The sequence below is a fragment of the Haliotis cracherodii genome, unplaced genomic scaffold, assembly GCF_022045235.1.
Source record: "Haliotis cracherodii isolate W230 unplaced genomic scaffold, xgHalCrac1.p SCAF_21, whole genome shotgun sequence".
Lineage (NCBI taxonomy): Eukaryota > Metazoa > Mollusca > Gastropoda > Lepetellida > Haliotidae > Haliotis > Haliotis cracherodii.
The window spans coordinates 5,909,817-5,916,514 of record NW_027266277.1 but is presented as its reverse complement, the minus strand read 5'-3'; positions in this window follow the sequence as shown (position 1 = coordinate 5,916,514).

Here is a 6,698-nt window from a genome sequence, read left to right as displayed (position 1 = left end):
GTCCATCGTTCACGTGACGCAGCTCCTCACACCAGTAAGAAATACAAATAAGTGAGACTGTCGTACAGGGTATGTCCAAGTTGTGCCCCGAGGGCACCCCAAGGTTTACCCTGCCCCAGAGGGGGCGGAAAGCAGTGCTCTGATACCAGGGAAACTTTCGTTAGAAATCTGGATGTTATAGAACTACACAGTATATATGGTGTTCATGTATACCTCGACTGCTGCTCAGTCGACGACACAGACACGTGCATCTGTTATCTTGTCATAATAGTTATGCATAGGCACACCCTGTGACCTTTTCCGTTTCCTTTCAAATACAATTTATCACAGTTTCATGCAATTATTTATAAAATGTACCAGTAGCAAGTGACTGTTAATTATACAGCTATCCCGATTGACTCCATCAGCTCACACAAACACCATTCAACCACCTACTTACACAAACACCATTCAACCATCAGCTCACACAAACACCATTCAATCTCCGACTTACACAAACACCACTCAACCATCAGCTCACACAAACACCACTCAACCATCATCTCACACAAACACCATTCAACCATCATCTCACACAAACACCACTCAACCATAATCTCACACAAACACCATTCAACCACCAACTTACACAAACACCACTCAACCATCATCTCACACAAACACCATTCAACCATCATCTCACACAAACACCACTCAACCATCAGCTCACACAAACACCATTCAACCACCAACTTACACAAAAACCATTCAACCATCAGCTCACACAAACACCATTCAACCACCAACTTACACAAACACCATTCAACCATCATCTCACACAAACACCACTCAACCATAATCTCACACAAACACCATTCAACCATCATCTCACACAAACACCACTCAATTGCAGTAAATAATGATAGTCATTCCAGTTCGAACGGGTCATGTTCGCATGGTCATGGGTCCATAAACAAGATGAAACAAACAGTATTATTGAGTCACATACACTTCTCTCAGCGCTGCGTGTCCTGTGTAGCATCAATGTCGCGCCTCATACCAGGGCTATTGTCTCTCGCACAACTGTTAAGTCATTTCCGACATTGACCATATATGTTGTCGTTTGACGTATATGCTTCCGGTAGATGTGGAAAGATGTTGACAATCACCGACAGACTAAAGTTGGAAATAGGGCATGACGCGTGGACAGCTCTACTAAACTATGTGATGTGGGTGATTGACAGGCGGACATGGACGAACGAATTATAATACCATACATTATCATATCTGTGGAGATCCCATGCACCCGCAACCCCCCCCCCCCCCCCCCCCCCCTTCCCCCGGCCAGTCTGCCATTTAGCCCCAGGAATAAAGTTATCTTTTAAAAATATATAAATCTTCAAAATTAAAAATGGAGCCCAGAATAATCCTTCATTTCAGGCTGAGGCAACCTAGCCTTGAGTTGGACTGATTTTATATTTTTTTCTCTAGGGTCAGCGCGACAGACTACCTTGTGGCGAGAGTGTTGGGGTTGGCGTATGATGCATGTGTACGGCTCTCGGACTTACTACAAGTGTGACAGTGAAAGGTCATCGGGTCACGTGTTATTACAACTTTCGCCCCAGCCCTCGTGACAGTGTTGCTGCGCAATGTACACACTTCCTCGTGTAAAGTAAATGGTCCTTACATTCAGTTAGTTAATGAACGCACCGCAGTGCTGTTTTAGAGGGCGTGTTGTTAATCCAAGAATTCTTTTGAGCTCTTTTATAACAAACAAAGCAGATAAAGTTATAAATAACCGTTTTCTGAAGGATGAAAAGGTTTCCAATAAAGCTAATTTACTAACATCATGTGAACGAGACTATGCGAACCCACCCAGATCGCTAGCATAAAAGTGAGTGAGGGTCATTAGGAGTCACCGAAAGGGAAATAAAATGTTTCAACTCAAATTGCAAGTTGCGATCCATGTTTACGTGGTTGGTGGGTTGACACAACGTACAAGTCGATCTCCTGGTTATATTAACGACATTGACGCCACCAGTTTACGATACAATGTCTTCCATCTATCGTTGTTTTACTGCTGTATTTCCCCCCCGGGGGTATTCTGAAGAAAGCAGACGTCAATTTCTTGATCAGAATGCATGATTAATTCTTGAATCACAGGATCATGTATGTGTGGATTATACGCAGGTTCGTTCGAGGCATGAGGTCCTCTGTAATAAACCTGCACTGCTGTAGGCATAGGTTCGCTTGGACATGTCTGGTGACGACATGCTGTCAGTGAAATGATGGAGTACTGTCGTGAACTGAGTAGCGTTGAAGGCGTTGACCACGTCACCGTCACGACCATTCACGCCGCTTGTCTTGTGTACAGATCACTCTAAACAGTATACAAGGCGATGTGTTGCGAAATATGGTTATATAAAAAAACTTTGAAATAGTGGTAGGAGGGGCGGTGGGGTAGCCTAGTGGTTAAAGCGTTTGCTCGTCACGCCGAAGACCCAGCTTCGACTTCCCACATTGGTACAATGTGTGAAGCCCATTTGTAGTGTTTCCGAGCCGTGATATTGCGGCATTATTGCTAAAAGCGACTTAAAACCATACTCACTCACTCAGTTGTGGTAGGAAAGTGATCAGACACGTTAACATGGCTGAAAAGTGCTGTTATTTCCTTACCTTACATTTGCATCAAGTTAGACGCCTGGCATTACAAAGTAGATAGGAATGGCCAAAATGAGTGAAAAGACCGATCTTACCACCGATCATTGCACAGACAATCTATATGAGCAAGTCTGTGACGAAAGATGAATCTTGAACCATGTTTGTAGTATGTGTTCCTACTTGCCCTTGTTCAACTATACTGCCAGACAAAAACATCATGTTCGGAGATGGTGACAATCAAAACAAACGAGACACGGTTATTAGGTGTGATGTGTTTGACACGGGAATCATAGTTGTGTTTTAGACCTTAAGTTTTCAGCCTAGTAACGTTTTGATCATGTTTATTATTTGTTGGTCAAATGCAATTGTAAAGAGTATGTTTTCTTTTTCCCGACAGTTTATTACAGACGTATCCCCCGAAAATCCTCTTAAATCATTTATGTGGATACAAATTTGCTCTATCTATACTGCTAGGTCTGTTTTATATTTACTACATGCATGTGTGGATTCCTAAGAACATACCTGACCATTGTTTCCACGATTTCCCGAAGGCTTACTTACTTCTTAACCTATGCAGTTTGGCCACCTGGTCCACCACGGTCCATGAAATAACCAGCAAGTGCAACTTCCGATGTCTGGTAACTTTGTTTGTTGTTCTGACTGGTACTTAGTGCATGCTGTGCCAACCGGCATGTATAATGTTTTGGATATAACTAAATGCCGCACAGAGAAAAGACATTATCAGTTGACAGTTTCCTTTTGTCGTACAAACAAAATAGGTTTTTACTCTCACCGACAAAATAAATCATGTGATATGGGTGTGAGATATGAATATTATTTGCAATTGCAGACAACGCCTTTAAACAAATTACTATAGTGTGGATTTTCCCAAATATTATCGGAGACATAACAACTGTAATAGCGGACACGTGCTCTGGCAAATATGAAAAGAAAACATGGTTCCGAGGAAGGGCACGGCTTGACTCACGCACAGCCGATTGACGGCAGATAGAGCGATCCCGTGGAGACAAACATATATAGAGCTGTGTTGGTAACATATTCATGGTGAACTCGCTGTATTATATTGATAACCTATATCGGAATCGTGTCACGCGCTTGAACGCGAGCCCTTGGAAGTCTTGTTAGACAAAACATGTACCGACTCTCAGAACTTCTTGTGGGCGCGTATTTGGAAGCCGGGGTAGCTAGGACGTCCTATGTTTGTCTCTCTATATACTGATGTCCACTGTTGTTTGTCTCTCCATTGTTCTGTTTGTCTCTCCATATGCTGACGTCCACTGTTGTTTGTCTCTCTATATACTGATGTCCACTGTTGTTTGTCTCTCTATATACTGACGTCCACTGTTGTTTGTCTCTCCATTGTTCTGTTTGTCTCTCCATATACTGACGTCCACTGTTGTTTGTCTCTATATATACTGATGTCCACTGTTGTTTGCCTCTATATATACTGACGTCCACTGTTGTTTGTCTTTCCATATACTGACGTCCACTGTTGTTTGTCTCTCTATATACTGATGTCCACTGTTGTTTGTCTCTCTATATACTGATGTCCACTGTTGTTTGTCTCTCTATATACTGATGTCCACTGTTGTTTGTCTCTCTATATACTGACGTCCACTGTTGTTTGTCTGTCTATATACTGATGTCCACTGTTGTTTGTCTCTCTATATACTGACGTCCACTGTTAATTGTCTCTCCATTGTTCTGTTTGTCTCTCTATATACTGATGTCCACTGTTGTTTGTCTCTCTATATACTGACGTCCACTGTTGTTTGTCTCTCTATATACTGAGGTCCACTGTTGTTTGTCTCTCTATATACTTACGTCCACTGTTGTTTGTCTCTCTATATACTGACGTCTACTGTTGTTTGTCTCTCTATAAACTGACGTCCACTGTTGTTTGTCTGTCTATATACTGATGTCCACTGTTGTTTGTCTCTCTATATGCTGACGTCCACTGTTGTTTGTCTCTCTATAAACTGACGTCCACTGTTGTTTGTCTCTCCATATGCTGACGTCCACTGTTGTTTGTCTCTCTATATACTGATGTCCACTGTTGTTTGTCTCTCTATATACTGACGTCCACTGTTGTTTGTCTCTCCATTGTTCTGTTTGTCTCTCCATATGCTGACGTCCACTGTTGTTTGTCTCTCTATATACTGATGTCCACTGTTGTTTGTCTCTCTATATACTGACGTCCACTGTTGTTTGTCTCTCCATTGTTCTGTTTGTCTCTCCATATACTGACGTCCACTGTTGTTTGTCTCTATATATACTGATGTCCACTGTTGTTTGTCTCTCTATATACTGATGTCCACTGTTGTTTGTCTCTCTATAAACTGACGTCCACTGTTGTTTGTCTGTCTATATACTGATGTCCACTGTTGTTTGTCTCTCTATATGCTGACGTCCACTGTTGTTTGTCTCTCTATAAACTGACGTCCACTGTTGTTTGTCTCTCCATATGCTGACGTCCACTGTTGTTTGTCTCTCCATATACTGACGTCCACTGTTGTTTGTCTCTCCATTGTTCTGTTTGTCTCTCTATATACTGACGTCCACTATTGTTTGTCTGTCTATATACTGACGTCCACTGTTGTTTGTCTCTCTATATACTGACGTCCACTGTTGTTTGTCTCTCCATATACTGACGTCAACTGTTGTTTGTCTCTCTATATGCTGACGTCCACTGCTGTTTGTCACTATATATACTGACGTCCACTGTTGTTTGTCTATCCATATGCTGACGTCCACTGTTGTTTGTCTCTCTATATACTGACGTCCACTGTTGTTTGTCTCTCCATTGTTCTGTTTGTTTCTCTATATACTGATGTCCACTGTTGTTTGTCTCTCTATATGCTGACGTCCACTGTTGTTTGTCTTTATATATACTGACGTCCACTGTTGTTTGTCTCTCCATATACTGACGTCCACTGTTGTTTGTCTCTCTATATACTGACGTCCACTGTTGTTTGTCTCTCCATATACTGACGTCCACTGTTGTTTGTCTCTCTATATACTGACGTCCACTGTTGTTTGTCTCTCCATATACTGACGTCCACTGTTGTGTTTGTCTCAGAAACTTGACGTCATTGGTATCATTGAGATCACTGGTATATTTAGGTGACATATCTTGTATAATGTAATCAATTTGAAATGGCGTCATCTTTCTTTGCCTGTTCATATACTGACGTATATTTTTGTGAATGTGTGCGATTGTTATTTTACGCCGCACTCAGCAATACTCCGTCTATATAACGGCTCAATCCAGTGACTGATATTTTGACCAACGTTCCAGGCTGTCGGGGTATGACCAGACGCACCCAACCGAGTCGCCGAGCCAGACCACCCGATCCATTCGGTCACCTCTTGCAACCAACATATGTTGTTCGGGAACCAGTACCCGTAGACCACCACTGGTACACAGTGTTAAGTGTGTATTAATGTACTGACGTTTAGTGTTGTGTTGCTGTTTTTTAACAAAGTAATCTGATCCACAAATGCTGAGGACAACAATAATTTGAGTTCAGTTCTACCAAACATAATAGAAGTATATTTTGAAGCTCTAACTGAAATCCTTTTATTTTTCAAACGAAATCTGTCCCTTAGATACAGGCTGACTCAAACAGAACTAACACATGCCCAGGGAGCAGTTACAGATTAGCACACATTGGAGAGAAACACCTCACATCATCTGCTGGGCACATGAACGCACACCGACCACTTTCCCGCCATGTCCAACAGGTGGCTGCGCCGGAGGGTCACGTGCCTCACCCAAACACGGCTGCACGTCGTCGGGTTCTGCATACATGTCGGGGTAACAACTCCAGGGAGTATCCCCTCCTCCCCACGCCATGCCACGCCACCACCCTGCCCAACCCCACTGCACCCTACCCAACTCCACCAAAGCACACCACAGAAAGGAGAATGAACAATTTCGATGTCATAGTGTTATATTCTTCACTGCCTGATGTATGAGTCGATGACATGAGAGCAGTTTTAATAAACGTCCTCAATACCCATGTTGTATTTCAAGA